This window comes from Leptidea sinapis, chromosome 4, assembly GCF_905404315.1.
Source record: "Leptidea sinapis chromosome 4, ilLepSina1.1, whole genome shotgun sequence".
Lineage (NCBI taxonomy): Eukaryota > Metazoa > Arthropoda > Insecta > Lepidoptera > Pieridae > Leptidea > Leptidea sinapis.
In genome coordinates this window covers 3915651-3938255 of record NC_066268.1, presented here as the reverse complement: position 1 = coordinate 3938255, position 22605 = coordinate 3915651, and the positions used below count along the sequence as shown (strand labels likewise).

The window sequence follows — 22605 nt, the reverse complement described above, 5'->3', positions numbered from 1 at the left end:
TCATCATCAAACTACAAAAGATTTCCTGGAGATTTAAATGGTCTCGTAATAGTTAAAAGGAAGGTAAAATAGTTGCACGATTAAATGAAAACTCATATATCTCATATATCTCATATCATGAGTATATCATATATATACTCATAAAATCACAGTACTCATATAATGTGTGAAGTGTGAAGTTGTTCAGTATACCTCTGTGTTATTTTTAATTTAATAAATAGTTAAACGCAAATATCCAGATTAAAATTGAAATAGATATATAAATTAACAACTGACTTAAGTGTGCTTAATGTGTTTTTTAAGAAATAGTTAATGTTTACATTATATTTAAGAAAACCAAATTACTAAGTGTGTGTGTTCGCAGTACATTGACCTTTGTTTAATCCAGCAGTTATTTTGTGTTCTTATAAATTTAAAATAGTGAAAATTAAATACTTATCCCTGTGAAAATTAATAAATATAAAGATAAGTAAAAAAAAGTGTTCATAAAAAAGTAAATTTTAAAAATCTAAAGTACATATTGAGGGTAGGAGTTAAAAACTTTGCTGTTGATTCGACCTAGCATATATTGTGTTGTTTTGCTCAATTACGGAACGCTATTTACAGTTTCAACGTCACGAGCTTCGTGGCAACATGCGTAACTAGTGTGATAAGCATTAACGCTGATCATCGAACTGAGTTCGAATCCCATCCGCACCTCAGTTTTTATTTTTATTTTAAAATTTGTCTACCGATATAAGTCTCTGCAAGACACCCGTCGACCCCAAGTTCATAGATTACATACTTATTGAGTAAAAATTATTCAAGATATTGATTGTACTATGGATTGCAAAGCTTGCACCGAGCAGTTAAAACCGGAAATATCAATAAAATGCACTGCATGTCAAGGTATATTCCATTACGCATGCGTGGGCTTAAGTGAAATTGAGTTCAAAAAAATTTTACCCATGAATAAAATTAAATGGAAATGTCCCTCGTGTAAGCCGGGTAAGAAATATAGTCCGGGCAATTTACGTTCTGACTGTAGTTCTATTATAAATATCGATGCAAATGCTATCATGGAACATTTTGATATAAAGTTCAATGAATTACGAGTATCCATCGATTCTCTTAAGACCGATGTTAATGATCAGCTGATGAGACTCTGGGCTACTGTTAATGCATGTGATACAAAAATGAATAGCTTTGCATCTACCATCTCATCAGTCAATGCACAGCTCTCGGATTTAAACGAAAAGAATCGTAAATTAAAGCAGGAGCTCGACAATTTGTGTTCAAATTTGAATGAGATTTCTGAAAGTAGCCATCGTAATGAACAGTGGGTTCGTCGATCAAACATTCAAATTAATGGTGTTCCTGAGAAGAAAAGCAAGAACCTTTTGAGCATGGTAAAGTCTCTAGCAAACAAATGCAATTTCACTATCAACATAGACACCGACATAGATTTTGTAACGCGAGTAGTGGTCAAGAACGATGTTGATAATGAAACACCTAAACCAATAATATTAAATTGCATTCCAGATTTAAAAAATATGATTTTTTACTATCACTGCGCAAAGTAAAAAACTACACCGCACGTGATATTGGTATCCAGGGCGCACAGGGCGATAAGAAAATATTTTTTAACGACCACCTGTCTGCAAGGAATAAATTCCTACTGAGAGAAACCAAGCGTTTAGCTAAGGAGAAAGGCTACGCGTTTTGCTGGGTAAGAAATTGTACGATCATGGTGCGCCGGAATGACCAGTCACCTGTAATCCATATCACGTCGAATGATTCGTTAAAAAAAATAGTATAAGTACTATGGCCGCCGCTTGTGTTGATCTAATTTGTTGGTATTTGTTATTTTATTTCAATTATTATTACTTAAGGATTCCTTTTTCAAGTTACAAATTTGTACAAATTAATAATTATAATGAAATTAGTTTAAATAATACTTGTCAATGTGTTTTGTTGCAAGCAGTAGTGCTGTATTACATCTATGTTTTAAAAATATACAGATGTCCATTGGAGCTACCAAAATATTCGTGCTGCGTATTATTTTATTTTATCAGTATGGTTACGATATTATATTCAAATATCATAATAAATTTATTAGTTACAATGGGTCTTAGTATATTTTATCAAAATGTTAGAGGAATTCGAACTAAAGAAAAATTTTTTTACAAGAATGTGCTGAACTCTAATTATGACATTATATGTTTAAGTGAGACATGGCTGTGCCCGGGAATATATGACACAGAATTATTTGATTCTCGGTACACAGTGTATCTAACTGACCGTGATTACATCAGAGTAGGTGGTCAAAGAGGAGGAGGAACCTTAATTGCAGTTCGTAGTGGGTTAAGTATGCAAGGCTTGCAGTGATTACCGTACGTGTATGACGCTGATATGACCTTTGTTAATATTTTCTTAAATAAAGTATCTACTATGACCACGTTACGAATATTTTGCTGCTATTTTCCACAAAATGATACCCAAATACTAGCTGAATAGTCTTTTTATGAATATATCTCTGACCTCAAGATTAAATATCCTAATGATATTTTTTTATTAGTAGGAGACTTTAATATTAGACTAGCTAAATGGATCCCAGATCCCAATTCATCAGGTATCAAATTATGTCTAGAAAATCCCTACGAAAACACATTAACATCTCAGATATTTGAGTTTTTATGTTTTAATAGCTGGTCTCAATATAATTATATTAACAATAAGAATAATCGACACTTGGACCTGGTTATATCTGACTCTGAATGTTCGGTGCAACGTGTTGACCCATTGTCACTACCTGAGGATGGTCATCATCCCTCTTTCTGTATAGATTTAAATATTAGTTATACGTTGACTTTGCGCCCAGCGACTCGAGTGATACGACGTTTTCATGTAGCTGACTATGACAAAATAAACTCAGAACTGTCGGATATTAATTGGTCAACTCATCTCGATTCAAATAACATTGATAATTTAGTAGAATCCTTTTATAAAATAGTTAATAGTCTAATAGACAAGTATGTGCCTTATAAAGTGATTAAAACTAATCACAATTACCCAATTTGGTATAATAAGCATCTGATAAAATTAATAAATAGGAACTGAAATATCATAGGAAATGGAAAACATACGGTAGGCTAAATAATTATAGCGAATTATCGATTGCACGATGAAAAGTTAAGGAATACATGATTCAGTGCTATGATAAATATGTAAGTCATACCGAAGGAAATATCCGTTCAAACACTAAGTATTTCTGGTCTTTCATAAAATCTAAACGGGATAGCAGTGGTATACCTGATACTCTTTTCTTGGGTGGCATCCATGCATCCGACGGTCAAGAAATAGCGGATTTATTTAACACATTTTTACAGTCTGTTTTTGAACCTTCCTCTACTGGCAACACATAGGTACTGGATGCAATGATTGTGTTATAAATTCTGTTTATATTAATAACTCCGTGGTTGAAAAATATCTAAAGAATCTTGACGTTAACAAAGGAACTGGTCCCGATGGTATTCATCCGATTTTTCTCAAGTGTTGTAGTAAACAACTAGCAACTCCTCTTGCTTATATTTTTAAGGTTTCTTTAAGAACAGGTGCTATGCCCAGAAAATGGAAAAAATCTATCATTGTGCCCATTTTTAAACAAGGGGATAAGCATAACATTGCTAATTACCGCGGTATCTCCAAGTTGTCTGTAGTGCCTAAGCTGTTTGAAAAGATAGTATATGATTCATTATTACCAGCAATTAGACCGTTCATAATAATGAATCAGCATGGATTCATTAGTAGTAGGTCCACCGAATCAAATCTGTGTGAGTTTCTAGAATTGACATTAGACGCAATGGAGAAGGGATATCAGGTGGACGCCGTGTATACCGATTTCTCAAAAGCATTTGACAAAATTTCACATAATCTATTAATAAGTAAGCTTAATAACATCGGTATACATGGTGACCTCCTGACATGACTATCGTCATATTTACACGATAGGTCCCAAGCCATAGCAGTAAAAGGCGAAATACGTCTAGTTTTGTACCAGTTACATCTTTTGTGCCTCAGGGCTCTCATCTTGGTCCGCTTCCTTTCAACGTTTTTATCAATGATGTGACAAAATGTTTTCATCATTCCAAAATTTTACTGTACGCAGATGACACAAAAATATTTTCCTTTGTTAATTCTGTTGAACATTGCCGGCGTTGTCAAGAGGAGTTAAACACATTTTATGAATATTGCTCTGTAAACAATCTAAAGTTAAATATAGGTAAATGTCATGCCATGACATATTCTCGAAAGAAAAAACCGATCCGTTATTATTATAGGTTAAATAACAAAACAATTGATAGAGTGACCAAGGTCAGAGACCTAGGAGTACTACTTGACAGTGAACTAAACTTAGCCACTCATATTGAAAATATTACAGCTAAGGCTTATAAAATGCTGGGTTTTGTTTTCCGACAATCTAGTGACTTTAAACATATAAATACGTACATTATGTTAAACAACTCCTTAGTTAGAAGCCAATTGGAGTATGCTTCTTCGGCATGGAACCCCTTATATTCTACCTATATTAATCAGATTGAAAAAATCCAACAAAAATTTTTAAGGAGACTAAGGTACAAATTTGGTGATTCAGTGCCGGAATTACATACTTTAGAATTAAGGCGTGAACACAGAGATCAGACGTTCTTGTACAAAATAATTAACAACTTTGTTGACTCTCCACTCCTTCTTAGTCGTATTTGCTTCAAATGTCCAATAATAGGTCATCGATCCACCGATCAAATATGTTTAGTGCTATTCTTTAGGACTAATTATTGTAAGAATAGATTTCTTATCAGAGCTTGCAGAACACACAATGACTGTTATAACCACATAGACATATTTCGATGTAATAAGTACGATTTTGTATCTTTTGTTAAAAAAATTGGTATCTAAAGGTTATATTTGTATCAGTGAATTTATTGGCTCTTTAAACTTTCGTTTTTTTTTTTTTTTGTAATTATTTTTAATAAGTCGTAAAACTTCACTATGTAATAAGCATCGTTAGGAACTATTTTGGCTAGTGTAATATTTATAGATTATCATACCTTTATGTAATATAAATAGCTGTAAGTTTCTTTATACAAATAAATAAATAATAATCGACAAGATAAAGTTACCACTCTCTATATTCCTTGTTAATTTATAGCAGATGTTCTGGCAGAAGTAATGAGATCTTATATTAACATACTAGCTGACCCGACAGACGTTGCTCTGTACATAATGAATATTTTTTTTTATGAATTTGGCAATAATATTTCATAACATTAAGAATTATTTTGTAAAATATACTCCCTGGTATTTGAACGAAATTGTTTTACAACAGAACTGCCAAACAGTGCGTCAATAAATTCCCTCATAAAAAATATAACTATACAAAACAGATATTGGAAGTGTCATAAACCAAGTATAGTAACTAGACATCATCGGTTTGGCGTGGCCAACATGAGACAGATAATATCCTATATATTATATAGGTACCATAATATAACACAAGTGTTTGTTCACTATCACTTTTACATCGTAAAATACAACACCGCACTAAATTTCGTTCGATTCTACTTAAAATTAAGTTTATATTTTTACCTCTTGAGAGAGATAGAAAGATATAAAAATTCTAATTTGTTATTCATTTTAAACTATTCTTTCAATTGTTCTTTGAACGACGGGGGACACATCAAAGAAAAAACAAAATTATTGTTTTCATTAAATTCCGAGCATTTTTATATTTATTCACCTATTAAACCTTCTCTGGACTTCCACAAATAATTCAAGATCAAAATTAGCCAAATCGGTCCAGCCGTTCTAGAGTTTTAGCGAGACTAACGAACAGCAATTCATTTTTATATATATAGATAGAGAAGAGATGATAATATAAAGCGTTTAATTTTCGTTACAGACATGAGTTAATTTTACGTTGAAAATGCTCTTTTACAAATTACTTACACAATATTAATAATGACATAAAAATTGTTGAATTCAATTGAAATGTTAAACTCTTTTATGGAACATATAAGTTTTTATCTAAGTGTTTTAGAACCATGTCAGAGGATCTCTATCTCAATTGGATTTTATACGGCTTTGATGTACAATTGCTTAAAGCGCTGTTTTATTTCTTCAAGCGAATGTCCTAAATTTCAACTCACGTAAAGTTCACAGACAATCTGACCATTGAATTGTATAACGGACACAATTTCGTGGGTTATTTTTTACATGGAATATTTCATATATAAAAGTAACCAAAGATACAAATTTGCCTAATCCGTTTCTGAGATTAACTGGAACAAATCGACAGACAGACGAAATTAGTTCAATATGTTTTCTGCCTTTAATTCATGTTATGAAGGATTGGCTAATAGACAGACTTAGTTCTGTAGCATATGCGGTTAAAAAAATTAGACAATTTACTGATATAGATTCGGCGCGACTTCTTTACTTGTAATTTTCATAGTATTATGTGCTATGGTATATTTTTATGGGGTAGTGCAGTGCATTATTAATACCATATTTGAGCTGTAGAAGAGGGCTTTTCGCGCTTTTTATAACCTAGGTCCTAAATAATGAAGATATTTTTTTATTAATAAACATATTAACTGTTGCAAACTCAATATATTCTCTATAATATTCTGAATGTTCATACCATAACATAAATTACTTTTGTAATGATACCACAGATTGGATCCGCAATTTCCTAATATGCAATTATTGGGGTTGAGCAGGATATCAATCGTAAAATAGATCTTGTAGATGGAGCCACAACCTGAGAGTTGAACAAGACATGCCAAGAGTAACGAACCGTAGGCTAAGTAGATAAGGACGATGGGACGGAACCCGAGGGGTGGTGGGTTCGAGTCGAGAAATTATGGGTACAAATCTAATTTGTATAAGTATCCCCAGAAGTAACGGATATCACTTTAAAAATAACAAAGTGTTTGAATCTAAGTCTGCTGAATTTCTTGCACCCGAAGGTACTTGTCAGGTCTGAGGCAAAAATGATGGCGTGGATGGTAGATTTTGAAGTTCAAGAAATGATTTAACTACTATTGAGAATGTAAATATCTGAATACGGCAAGTGATCACATGGTAGGTAGTAAGAATCGTCACTCAAAGAAAACCTGTAGCACCAGATTATATAAGAGATGCAGACAATTTAGAAAATTAAAAATAAAGAAATCTACTTATCTACGAGATAAAGGTACAAAAGCAGATTTAGTTGAGCTTTTGAGCGTTGAGCGGCACTACAATTCCGCTCTTCACCTTAAAACATAAGATGCTAAGTCTCAATAGACCAGTAATTTCACTAACTAGCGCGCCCTTCAGACTGAAACACAATAATGTTAGACATTATTGTTTCACGGCAGAAATAGGCGCCGAGGTGGTACCCATAATCTAGATGGCATCCTGTGCAAAATGTATCCACTGGTAAAATGGAACATGATTGAATTAGATTGAACATGATGTGGAAAGGTCTCGAAACATCGGGTTAACTAAAATAATAATAATTTAACTCACCTCAACTCAAAATCTAATAGTAAAACTCAGTTACAATTACACGCGTATTAATCTTTTAAAAAGTGTTTTATTTAAAATATGTGGCAACACTCGCGTTAGTAAAAGAAAATACTAAATGAACATTGAGATAAATGCCAAACTTCCGAGACACCGGGTTCTGTACCCCGAGTTTGGATATCAAATATGGATCCACAGTGAACATAAACATCATATTATTAGGAATGGAGCAGTATTGTTCTGTGAACGGCTGGATCACTTGGCATTGCGTAGAGACGTCGCTTCATTGTGTGTCTTCTACCGCATTTATCACGGGGAGTGTTCCGAAGAGCTGTTTAACCTGATTTCTGCCGCCGAATTCCACCTTCGCACGACACGCCACAAGTTAGGATATCATCCCCACTATCTGGATGAGTGGCGGTCGTCCACAGTGCGGTTTTCTAGGTGCTTTCTCCTTCGTAGTACAAAGCTGTGGAATGAGCGATCTTTGTGCGGTGTTTCCGGGACGATACGACATACCTTCAAAAAAAAGCGCGTACACCTTCCTTAAAGACCGGCTACGGTCTTGTGATTCCACTGTTGTTACAAGATAATGTGGGCGGCGGTGATCACTTAACACCAGGTGACCCGTACGCTCGTTTGTTCTCCTATTCCATAAAAAAAAAATTAATACCGTATAATAAAAATTGAGATGAAACTGGGTAGCAATACGGTGAAATCCGCTAACGTTGGTGAAAATACTCGACGTGATTGTATCAAATTAATGTCAGATTTTCCATTTCAGTAATTTCTGAAGAAGTTTTTTCAGCGAAACAGATAATTGAATTAAGGCTATGTCAGTTTATTATTTATGCCGGAAAGTATGAATTTTACAACTTTGAATTGGACTCAATGCTTAAATTTGTTGTTAAATTTTGACGGTAGAAATAAACTAATGGACTACATATATTTACCAGGAGACTCCATTGCTCCGGATGCCAGCTAGATTATGGGTACCACAACGGTGTCTATTTCTGCCGTGAAGGACTAATGTGTAAGCATTACTGTGTTGCGGTTTGAAGGGTGCCGAAGCCAGTGAAATCACTGGGCAAATGAGACTTGACATCTTATGTCTCAAGGTGACGAGCGCGATTGTAGTGCCGCTCAGAATTTTTGGGTTTTTAATAATCTTGAGCGGCATTGCATTGTTATGGGCAGGGCGTATCAATTACCATCAGTTGAAAGTCCTGCTCGTCTCGTCCCTTATTTTCACTAAAAAAAACTTATTTCGGGGTATAATCGCATGCGTATACCCCGCTGCTCGTACAATGAACTGTTAGTTAAACATAATACCCTATCCTTGAGTAACCGTAGACGGTTAATTGACGCAGTGACGCTGTATAAAATTTGTAATAGCGAGATAAAGTCATCCCAATTGTTGTCTGAGATTAATTTCCGTGTACCATCTATAGCCACTAGATCACAAAACTTATTTCACCTCTCTAAAACTAGGGCTAATATTGGTAAACGTGCGCCACTTCACAGAATATGTACACTACATAATCTCACGTTGAATAACATTGATATGTTTTCGTGCTCCCTTTTTACCTATAAAACTAATCTTAAAAAAAAATTCAGTTCTAATCAAACTAAAATCTTATTATTTCTGTTTTCTACATTCTAGTTTTACAATTATATAGCTTACTTTTACCAAGTTTTACTTACCTTTTCTACGATTAACTTGTATTGTAAATTGTACGTGCCCGCTTGCACCTAAGCAGATGTTGCTTTTATCTTTAACATCTATGTTCTCAGTGAGACGTTCCAAGGGAATAATTGTAATTATTTTAGTTAGTTATAATTTGTATATGTATTTAATCTTTTGTTTCTGTTTTTGTCTCCAATAAAGTAAATAAATAAATAAATCGTACCGCAAAGGTCTGAATAATGATATACCTAAGGTAACCCTTAGAGAATACTCCCCAAAGGAGGGCAGTACCTCTGGTATTGTAGATGTCCATGGGTGCTTGCCTGACCACTTTCCATCACATTAACCTTTTGCCTTTCTTATAGTGAATTTTGTATTAAACACTGGATAACCTTTCGAATACTTGGCACCATAACAAGTGACTTGCTCACAGCTTGACTGGTAATTGAGATACAAACATGAATCTATTAAGAGCAAAATATATTACTTTCTTCCCTCATTCTTTGTCTTTTGCTTCTTATCAGACAGAGATGTTTTCTCTTCATCGAAATTATAATTACTTTAATTACTTTAAAAATTCCATCTCACTTAATTATCATATTATATTCTTGTTTTTTAATTACTTATTTTAATTATATCGCAATATTCATGAAAACCAAAATATTAAAGCGGATTATGTACAATTCAAATTTGCGGGTTATCCAAATTGCATTTATTGAGAGTTGTATTGACCTTTCCGAAGGGTTCTTTCAGTCAATTGCACGACAAAATTGCTTCGTCCACATAATTGACTGCTGTAACAAACATTGGCTTGGAAAATTTTAACGGTATTACGAATTCGTTTTCAAATCTGCTTTCGATCAACCAATCATAATATCAACATTAGTTGGTCTAAACATATATCGAGTTGGTTGGTGTTAGGGACTTTATGTTTCATGTAGGATAAAAGATCATAGGGTCACTGGTTTGGCTCGTTTAATGGATGTATTTATGTAGTCACTTGCAATCAACCAAGAATCATGAGGTAGAGAGAGAAGTAAAATGCACTCCACTAACCTTTGAACACTCCCACGTCACTCAGGTGGCGGCGACGCAGCAGCTCCAACGGTCGACTCTGGTATTCCAAGGTGAACGTTACTCTGGCGATCGCAAGCATGCAAAATTTGCATGAATGAGTACGAATGATACTACATCGAACGTCAATACTGGTGGAGAGTCACGCAGCTTGTGGTAGACTTGATGACCACAGGAGATACCTCGAGGTAAATACGGTTTACAGATGTAGTGTCAGTGACTACGCCCGAGCAAAGCTCAAAAGCCTCTCCACGCTTGTCAACCCAAGTGCGACTTATTTCATTAGATAGTGGAGCACGTACAACTACCCTCATTCCTAATAAAATCAACGAGTACCGTACAGTTGGTATAAATTAAATCTTTAAAGTGTGGACGTGTAGTATTCACTTATATCCACGTTGTTCCTTATTTTCAGCATACTTTTTGTCATCGAAAACCTCGACCATACCGTAGAAGGTTTTAATTTTGCTGAGAGTTCGGAGAAGAATGCGAACATAACATTTTCTGAAAAACTATTTGCTGTTTCTCTTCTCTCCACGCAATATATTCATCGTATGTAGATATGTAGCAAGTTTTTGACTTTTCCGATAAAATGTTCTCCGGAGCATTTAGTGCAATTATACTGAGTTCCGGTGGTAATATTTCAGATAAAATATCGTCGAAGTTACTCATTTTGTACAACAAACAACTAAACTCGTAAAAGAATATAAGCAAAGATTTTTTTGTTTTCTTCACCCCTGGGTAGGCAAAATTAACTATTCAGCCAAGTCTTTAGTAGATTTTTTTTTATTGATATGAAATGAAAATGAAATTTAATGAAATGAAATGAAACCTAACCTAATTCATTGAATCAAATCATTAAATCTGATATTTAAACAAATTTGTAGCTTCTTTTCAGAAATATTTGCATGAATCATAGAAACTTCTAAGATATTTTTTTTTTTGTAAAAACTTTGTGGTTGGTTTTTTTCTTTTTAATAGACGTTATTTTGACAGTTGTGAAAGAGGACGCACGAGTTCGGAAAAGGTAAAGAAAAAGCTCGAGTATGTTATAGCCCACATCCCGAACGCTATAAGTCCCTGCAATACGCCACTTTTTGAGCAACTGTATTAAAAATACATTTACAAACTTAGATCCTGAAACATATGTCGGGCTCGCCATCATGAACAAAAAGGTCATGGTAAAAGGTTAAGAGGGTAAAAATCGTTCCGAATCCCCCTACCAACTAAAAACCACCGCTGAGCTGGTAGCTCGTAAGCTTTTTTTTTATGGAAAAGGAGGATAAACGAGCGTACGCGTACGTAAGTGATCACTGCCGCCCACATTTTCTTGCAACACCACAGGAGCGCTGCCGGCCTTTAAGGAAGGTGTACGCGCTTATTTTGAAGGTACGCATGTCGTATCGTACCGGAAACATCGCATAAGGAAGTTCATTCCACAGCTTTGTAGAACGTGGAAGAAAGCTCCTTGAAAACCGCACTGTGGAGGACCGCCACACATTCAGATGGTGGGGATGATATCCTAACTTGTGGCGTGTCGTGCGAAGGTGGAATTCGGCAGCAGGAATCAGTTGAAACAGCTCCTCGGAACTCCACATGATAAATGCAGTAGAGGACACAAAGTGAAGCAATTTTCCAACGCAGTCGGGCGGGGGCTGTTTATTTTAATAATTACTGACAGTAAGGGTCGAGACGAGCAGGACTTTCAGCTGATGGTAACTGCCCATTACAATGCAGCGCCGCTCAGAATTCTCGAAAAACCGAAAAATTCTCAGCGGCACTACAATTGCGCTCGTCACCTTGCGACATAAGATGTTAAGTCTCATTTTCCCATTAATTTCAAAATCAATCCAGCATCCTGTGCGAAGATGCCTCCCACTGGTATGCCAAAAATATAAGCACGGGGCGTCTCGCCAGGTTGGATGGAGAGAAGATCACTAACGATCTAATAAAGGCATAAAAGGCATTTATTTTCTTAAAATTTATTCCTTTAGAATTCTTATTGATGTCATTTCTAATATACTAGATACTACTATCGCTTCGAAAACAAATGGCGCTCTGAGAGAGAAGGAGAGGCGCAAGAAACTCTCCCAGCATTCGCTTTTTGTGCTCTTTTCAATAAAAATATACAATATTTGACAGTCATTTGTGTCGCTATAAAATAATCACAGTCCCAGGCTGTTCGATAATTTAGATATTCAGCTGTGGAGTAATAGGGTTTACGACAGAGCCATTTTTTTATAAAACATTTAAATTTATTTATAGATAATGCCTGAACAGTGGCTGGGACTTTATTATAAAAGTGAATACATTTACCCTTAAAGCTATTATGTATCTTACGAAGCCTACTAGAATTAGTTACAAGCAATCCCTTATTTCCAGTGTTATAATATAGGAAGTGATTAAGCAACCGCCCATGGACAGCTGCAATACTAGAAGTCAGATTATCTTGAAGGTCCTTGAGTCGTTGAAACAAACGGTTAAAGAATGTATTAGGCTGCTGGTATCAACAGGAGAAACTCCCCTGAGCACTCATCGTGAGTTAGAACACAGTCAGTAAGGAATCAAAGTTCAATTATAATCGTATCGTGTTCAACACAAATCAACTAAACAATTTGTTTTTAAGTGATAACACTCACTTTTGGGATAAATTACACAATTAAATTGTAAATATCATCAAAAATGGTTCAGTAGCTCAGGCGTAAAAGCATAACACACAAACTTACATTCACATTTACAGTATTAGTAGGGAAGTAGGGATGAAGCCAAAGTCTCTCAGTTCATTCTTGAGTGACAAGTTTTTTGTAAATTGTTGTGAAACTGGATCGTTATTTACTCGGACACGTCTCTCTGCGTCGAGGACAATAACCAACGCGTTTTTCTAAATGTCACAAACGTGAGTTGAATTTCATTATGCCTATTTTAGCGTGAGGATGGATGGGATTCATTTGGGGGAACATTGCGGATATTATTAGAGTAACAATATTAATTGTATTTACATACCAATTGTAGTTGCGTGTGCGTAGGAAAACATAATATTCTATAAATAAAATTGCAAAATCAGTTATGGCTAAGTAATTGGCCGTCGTACCTGAGATTCTGAGGCGCGATGGTCTGCAGCTGGGGGCCCCCGCTAATCCTCTTGGAACTCCTGGTGCTAAGGTGCGTGTAACTTCCTCTCCGCGTGTTTAAGAAAAGGTTTTATGCGATGCGTTACACCGAGAACTAAATGCGAGGCGATTAGGTCGTTGATCACTGATGACGTCTCAATTTAATATTATATTAAGAGTATATTATGCGTACGACTCGGTGACAATTTGGTTTTGCGGTGTATGCGACTGTCATTAGATTCGCCTCTCAGATGATAATACGTCTGTTGTCTATGGTATTTCTCCATGTTTTTTTTCTTTCTTCAGAAATCGTCTGCACTATAATTTGCCATAACAAAATTACAAGAATAGAGCATGGATAATTGCGGCGCTTCCACCAATAGGAAATTTAAAATTATGTGGTAAATGCTTCAGTGGGTTTTAATTCAAAGTCAAAGTTAATTTCAAAATCAAATTATACTTTCTTCAAATAGGCATAAACGAAGCACTTTTGGATCGTCACTTAGCTTTATGTGTTAAAAAATAATTGTATTTACCCTTACCCTAGCATGTTGTCTCGGAGATTTTAATTTGGCCTGTTATAAATAAAACTTTGATAAGAAATAGCTTAAGGTTAAGATGGCTTTCGTCATGTACCTCAATTAAATGAGAAGATTGTTTTTATTTCACTTATTACTAATATAAATATATTTTTTTTGTTAAAACTAGGTAACACTATTATTAGAAAAGCAAACTAATATCCTATGGAAATATAATATTCTTATTTATATTCTTATATTATTTATTAGCAAGCCGTATTACTGATATTCTTCGATATTCTTATCTTAAATTCTATCAGTGGAAAATTGTTAGCAGAAAATCTGTGATACGAATCGAGATTATTATGTCCCGAGATATAGAAATCAAATCAGGTAACTCTACTTTCTAAATAAGTATGCTACAGTAAATATGTATTTATGGCAATAATGGACGAGACGAGCAGGACGTTTAGCAGATGGTAATTGATACGCCCTGTGCATTACAGTGCAGTGCTGCTCAGGATTCTTGAAACTTGAAAGACTGAATTGAAACACAAATTCTGAGCGGCACTACAACTGCGTACTCGTCACCTTGAGACATAAGATATTAAGTCTTATTTGCCCAATATTTTTACTAGCTACAGCGCGCTTCAGACCGAAACACAGTAATGCTTACAGATTACTGCTTCATGGCAGAAATAGGCGTGGTTGTGGTACCCATAATCTAGCCGCCATCCTGTGCAAAGGAGCCTCCTACTGGTAAATAATAATATTCGTACTGTATATTTTTATGATAATTGGTAACAGGAAGCATCCCTTACTGTACGTTAGATTCCAATGTCTTTCAGGATTCTTCATAAACATAAATTCTGAGCTGCACCACGGTGACAAAATACAAGTCAGATTTTCACGCAGGCGAAAGCAGCATCATCAAACAGTTATAGTATAAACATAAAAAGCAAAAACAAATGGATTTTATAAAAATATAACTAAAGGCAAGTCTGATTGCCACGTAGACTCGAAATAAGATCAAAAGGTGTTTTTTTGTAACAAATTTTAATACCAACCTTCTAAAATCAAAAACAAAAGCTAACATCAAAATAATTACTGTAAAAAAATGTGAGAAAAGTTTAAAAGAAACGACATCTAAGCTGGTAAGAATAATTTACGAATAATGACACAATTACTAATATTCGAACAGTAACCGGCAGAGTAACGCCCTAAGTCGTCTGCAGCGGAAGTGAGTCGACGCAAAAAAAAAGGTCTAAGTTATATTTAATATTAACTATTGAAATATGTACATATATATATATATATATATATATATATATATATATAATAATAATAATAATAATAATAATAATAATAATAATAATAATAATAATAATAATAATAATAATAATAATAATAATAATAATAATAATAATAATAATAATAACAATAATAACAATAATAACAATAATAACAATAATAACAATAATAACAATAATAACAATAATAACAATAATAACAATAATAACAATAATAACAATAATAACAATAATAACAATAATAACAATAATAACAATAATAATAATAATAATAATAATAATAATAATAATAATAATAATAATAATAATAATAATAATAATAATAATAATAATAATAATAATAATAATAATAATAATAATAATAATAATAATAATAATAATAATAATAATAATAATAATAATAATAATAATAATAATAATAATAATAATAATAATAATAATAATAATAATAATAATAATAATAATAATAATAATAATAATAATAATAATAATAATAATAATAATAATAATAATAATAATAATAATAATAATAATAATAATAATAATAATAATAATAATAATAATAATAATAATAATAATAATAATAATAATAATAATAATAATAATAATAATAATAATAATAATAATAATAATAATAATAATAATAATAATAATAATAATAATAATAATAATAATAATAATAATAATAATAATAATAATAATAATAATAATAATAATAATAATAATAATAATAATAATAATAATAATAATAATAATAATAATAATAATAATAATAATAATAATAATAATAATAATAATAATAATAATAATAATAATAATAATAATAATAATAATAATAATAATAATAATAATAATAATAATAATAATAATAATAATAATAATAATAATAATAATAATAATAATAATAATAATAATAATAATAATAATAATAATAATAATAATAATAATAATAATAATAATAATAATAATAATAATAATAATAATAATAATAATAATAATAATAATAATAATAATAATAATAATAATAATAATAATAATAATAATAATAATAATAATAATAATAATAATAATAATAATAATAATAATAATAATAATAATAATAATAATAATAATAATAATAATAATAATAATAATAATAATAATAATAATAATAATAATAATAATAATAATAATAATAATAATAATAATAATAATAATAATAATAATAATAATAATAAATATTGACACACTTTTTACTCAAATTATCTTGCCCCAAGTTAAGCATATATAGCCTGTGGTATGGGTTACAAGATAACGATATATTTAATACTATATACTTACTTAAACATACATAAATTCATATAAACATACATATCAACATACATAAATACATTTAAACATCCATGACTTGGATGGTGGGGCTGTTATCCTAACTTGTGGCGTGTCGTGCAAAGGTGGAATTTGGCGGCAGGAATCAGATGAAACACCTCTTCGGAACAATCCCCGTGATAAATGCGGTAGAAGAGACACAATGAAGCGACGTCTCTACGCAACGCCAAGTGATCCAGCCACAGAGCACTGAGTCCACGACAATTCGAACTGCTCTGCGTTGCACTCGGTCAAATAGATCGACCTGATACTGGGGTGCGCCAGACCAGAGATGACAATAATACTATATGTGTGGCCGGACCTGCGCTTTGTAAAGCGCTAGAATGTGGACCGGCTTGAAGTATTGCCGTGCTCTATTAATGACTGAATGAAATATATTAAATTATGTAGATCTTTTTTTTATGAAAACATAGTCAAAAACTTTTGGTGCGTAGGCGCTAATATAAGACGCAAAAACAATTAGAATCCTTAAAACTGTGCTCAAATTATCACCCAGACAAAAGCAGCATGTCAAAATAATGTGTCGCTTAATATATTACAACAACGTTAAGAAATTTTCGTCAAAGAGGTTTAGTGCGTAGGCGCAAATATAAAAAGCAAATACCATTAGAAAAATTGTGCTCAAAGACATGTCAGATTTCCACGCAGATGAACGTAGCTAACGCGCTTTGAATACAAAGCCACGCAATTACAAAGCGTTCAGTGAAAGACTGACCAAATAACAGCATATACAAACTTAAAAAGGATGGAGTATTACAGGTAAGTGCTCCTTTAATTTAACTTAGATATTTAATCACTAGCTAACCCAACAGACATTGTTCTGTGCATATTAAATAAAATACTGTTCTTTATGAATTTGTCAATAATATTTCATAACGTCAAGAATTATTTCGTAAAATATGCTCCCTGTTGTTATAATGAAATTGTCAATTGTCAAAAAATCATAGAAAATAAGTCCATACAAAACAAATATTAAAAACTAGCTGACCCGGCAAACGTTGTTTTGCCATATAAATTGTTTTGATCTTTTGCTTGCTAGTTGATAAGAGATGGCGCTAGTTGTATTCATTAGTAACAATCACACTTCTTTTATATTTTGTATAATTCACACTATAGTTTTATAAATTATAGCCTATTTGTTATTCTGGTGTGTAAGCTATATTATTATAAATTTTCATCAAAATCTATTCAGTAGATTTTGCGTTAAAGAAGTTCAAACATACATCCAGACATACAAACTTTCACATTTATAATATTAGTAGGATAAAAATTATTATTATGGGTCCCAAATCGAAGTAAAAACTATCCCAACTCTTAAGTTGGACTAAACTGCACACCATGAAGTAATACCCATTAAAATCCGTTCATTAGTTATATATTATTTAGGTATTGTGTGGTGGGAACAAACATCAGGACACTGGATTTATGTAGGTTAATATTTTGCAAAATTATTTCGTTTCAATTGCTAAAACAAATAGCTATTAAAACAAAATACTTTGCCAACGAATATATGTGAACAATCAATGAGCTTCTTATCTGCCACGAAATAAGGTGTTAAGTTGAATGAATGGTTTTATGTTATCTCTATATCTGTTAATGTATGTATGTATACATAACGCAACTTGGACATTAAGTACGTCAGTTGTCAAAATTGAAAAAAAAATCCAAATTTTCCAGACATTTTCACATTCGTCTCGTGCCAAAGATTGGCGAGTCAATATCTCCTGAGGATGTCTCGTGTCTCTACACGACTCTCTAGTTCGATCGTATCGAATTGTTTGAAGACAAATATTCGCAGAATAAACACTAAAGAAAACTCAAAGCATTTGTATAATTATAGATTTCCGCAAAGTAACGCCTACTTCAATAATTCTTTATAGTGTTAGTGTGAAGGCAAAAAGGCGCAAAGAAAACTAAGAGTTGCTCATCCATTAGATATCAATATAATTGGACCATATTAAGCAAATAAACGATGTTTGTTTTCCCAACAAAGTAAATCCATTAAGGGGAAAACTTTTCTGACCGTAAATCAATATTTGCGGCGTGCTATAAAATCCTTCATTGCTTGGATTTTGCACGATAGGGAATATTAGAGAAGTTATGATCAATAAAATTATGCACAATTCACTGAACACTTTCCAAACATATTATGAAGATTTAGAAGTGTATGTTAGAATATACTCATTGGTTACTGTGATAAGTTACAGGCGAGAAAATTAAATCTAGTGTCATCGTGTCTAGTGAGTGTTAGTTCGTATGAAACGTGCAGTCATTTGACATAAGTTTGAAATAGTAGTAATAACAGTATTGCGATTGGCCACGAATTACAATCCAGCTAAGTTTGACAGTTGCTTGAGACGTAGTGGATTTCGGCTATCACCGTTTTTTACAAGATTATAGCCGTCATCTGTCAATCTGTCCATGACTGCACGTTTCATACAATCGAGTGAGTCGCTTGTTTCGTCGAGAGTTTCGCTAGGCTGCTTCATAATTGTTAAAATTTCGTTAATAGTATTCCCAAATCTATTTTACCTTAGTAGGTATTAAGAGGAATTTCGTTGTCCGTACTTCAACAACAAGTCAGGTATCCGACGCATATTTCCCGTATATCTTGCACCAGCAATGTAAAAGGTTCCACTAGTTTAATAAAACATTCTCATCTACAGTTTTAATAGATTCTTTTTTATGACAGTAAGGGACGAGACGAGCAGGATGTTCAGCTGATGGTATTTGATATGCCTTGCCCATTACAATCGGCAATGGGCACAGCTGCCGCACAGAATTCTTGAAAACCCATAAATTCTAATCGGCGCCACAATTGCACTCGTCATCTTGAGAAATAAGATGATATGTCTCATTTGCACAGTAATTTGACTAGCTACAGCGCCCGTCAATCTGAAACACATTAATGCTTATACATTACTGCTTCACGGCAGAAATAGGCGCCTTTGTGGTACCCATAATCTAGCCGGCATCCTGTGAAAAGAGCCTCCCACTGGTTTGTTAAATAACATATTTCTTAATTGGAATTTTCGATTCATCTATAAATTACCTTCATATAGTAAAAACATACTGAAAACCATTAAATCTAAGGTTGAAATTAAAATTATATTCTTTTTAAAATAATCATTTTCCAAAAGGTTAAATTCAGGTTTAATTATTGCTTCGATAAAGAAAAAGTAGATTTGCAAAGAACCTAGAGCATTCACCAATAAATGGAGGCCCCGCAGTTAACACCTCGTTATATTACTTATGGATGAATAATTATAACTCAACAAACCTACAATAATTCTTTGACAGCTTGAGTGTTAAGCTAAAGAGAATTACTACGGTTTATTCCGCACGCAAAAATAGAAAGTCTGAAATGCAAGTAAATAGTTAAATAATGAGTTTCTTGCTCCTTCTTCTCATTAGCTCAACCCTTTACGAAGTAGCAGTAGTTTCAATTAGATAATATTTTTTTGACATTCATCAGTGTCATTTCCGTGAGACCTAAATGAATAAAGTTATTTTGATTTGATTTGAATATGACCCATTTTTACCATTTCATACCTCCCTTAGCCGAATTTATCCGCACGATCATTACACGTGTGACAGCGTGACAGATTATGATAGTTTTAATAGTAATCTATTATTTCTTCAATAACAAATATTGCTCTTATGAATATTAATATGAAAGGCCCCGCAGGGATCGAAGTAGATTTTTTTTGCACCACAGACTTAGTTTCATACAAGACCCACAAAGTGCAACCAAGTTTTCACTGCAAAATAAAAAGAGCGGGCAAACAAGTCGAAGTCCACAGTTCGAACTAAAGTTAGAATAAGTAATTAGACAGTGCAAAGTTTACTTTGCAATCGATATTATAAGTATCGTGTGCTTGACTTACTTGATTTAAGTTTCTATTTCCCCCAGATACGGGAGAGTGCAACACCATTAAGGACTTTTTTGATTTTCATGTTTTACTAACTACTACTGGTGTTTCCAATAGTCTTCTCCTTGTAGCGTGGTAACGATGGTCGCTTTTACATCACATCTCTTGGGGATTCAAATCTAGGAAGAGCTTTATACTACTAATGATGTTCTCATCAGAATCCCTTCGGATTGTTTGCCAATCGAGTTCCAGTTAACTTGTACAGGGAGAACTTTTTTGACACTTAATATCATGATAAGTTCCGTGGGTTAATTTGATTCAATTCCGTGTAAAATTATTAATTAGGCTTATACGAATGATTCTTTTTATTATGAATAAAAAATAAACTTCTAAATCTTATCTTTATTTACAGCTTCACGAGACCGCAGACGTTAAATATTTAATTTTAATTTCGACTTGATCTTTCCATGCTTTGAGAAAACATACAGATTCTTTTTGTAGGTACTACTTTATTAAAAAAAAATTTTTCATCATGCCATATTTAGTTCCTGTCATAATCTGTTCTTTTATGCCTATTACTTGTATAAAATTATTTTGATGTTTCACCTCTGCCAGCTGTCACGTGACGGCTCACATTTTCTTTTTTTAAAGTAAACTTTCATTTATAAACATGAAATTCTAGTAAAAGTTAAACACGCAAGGTCACTAAAGAACTGAAAATACCTTATAAATACACAATGATAATTAATTGAAAATAATTTATGCTATTTTTAATGGAGTTCCAGTGTACCAGGGCTGGATCGAGCCTTGTGAGTGTTTGTTAGTCACAAACAATGAATCTGCAATTTTGCCGCCGACACTTAGGCTCCGCGCACACTAAGCGAAAATAAAAGTACGCTTAACTGATTGAATATTAGATCATTTTTTAAAATCGCCGATGATGTAATTTAACTTCGATATTGGTATAATTATGATGAAGCGTTTGTTGTGCTATCTCATTTAAATAATATTGACCAGTGCTTTTTTCTGCCATGAAACAGTAATGTGTAAACATTATTGTGTTTCGGTCTGAAAGACGCCGTAGCTAGTGAAATTACTGGGCTTTGTTATTGTAGTGCCGCTCAGGGGCCGTTCATTTATAATTTTTTGACATAAGAGTCCTATTACGAATCGTCAACGCTCGCTTATAGTGTTCGAGCGCTAGTGTTGGCTCTCAATACACGAAATTACGTTGGTGTGCGTTGCGAGTACAATTAGTATGATTCACGAAACAATTCTGATCCAAAATTAAAATTTTCGTAAGACATTTTTAGCTTTATTTATTTAACACGGCTTTGGGTATGAGATGGGACAAAATTGCGAACCCACTACACTCACCCTGACCTCCAAACTGTCCGAAACTAGTCGGCACCCAAAACGATAAACCGTGAGTAAAGCCGTGTTAATTAAATAAAATTTTGATATTAGTCTGAATACTAAAATATATATATTTTTTAATTCAGAGTCTGAACACTATTAGGCAGGCAACCAGAGGTGATTATAATTAATGAAAACACTCAAAAAGAGTCCACAAATTAAAAAAATATTATAAAGTTAAAAAAAAATTATAAGGTTTGAGAAAAAAAATTACAAAAACATCTCTCGCAATGGCATTGATCGTACTTTACGGGGATCAATCAACTTGGGAATTACACAGTTATAGTAAAATGTTTTCAAATTCGGTAACATTTTGTCACGCCAAATTAAATCATCTTTACAAACTTTAACGACTTTCATCGGGTAGTAATCCCCAGTCCACACCGCGAACAAACAGACATTTTTATCAGCAATATGGAGCTGGCCTTGGACTTGGTTCCGTAGTCATGATTCCAATCTAAAATAACTTCAGAGCGATTATTCAATTTGAAACATTTTAGCTTCTTTTGTCGAATAGCTTCTTCAGGATCTAATCCAAACGCGGAGAAGGGGCACTTTATTTCCACCAAACCATCTTCAAACAATCCATCCGGAGTGGCTCCTAAGAAAAAAAATTCCTTGTCAATGAACAATCCACACTTGTCAATAATAATGTTCACTTTAATGCTTAGTTTTGCCAATGCTTTATATTCATTTTCTTTT

General features: G+C 32.9%; 1 long non-coding RNA gene across 1 annotated transcript in view; it reads right to left on the bottom strand.

Annotated features, from left to right (window-relative positions):
- LOC126979867 (uncharacterized) overlaps positions 1 to 13497 on the bottom strand; it is a 61940-nt gene extending 48443 nt beyond the window's left edge. Inside the window, exons 1-2 of the long non-coding RNA XR_007732906.1 lie at positions 13401 to 13497; positions 10292 to 10374 (exon numbers count right to left, since the gene is read on the bottom strand). This is a non-coding gene — a long non-coding RNA (uncharacterized LOC126979867). The remainder of the gene's footprint in view (positions 1 to 10291; positions 10375 to 13400) is intronic.
- Between the last annotated feature and the right edge of the window lie 9108 nt (positions 13498 to 22605).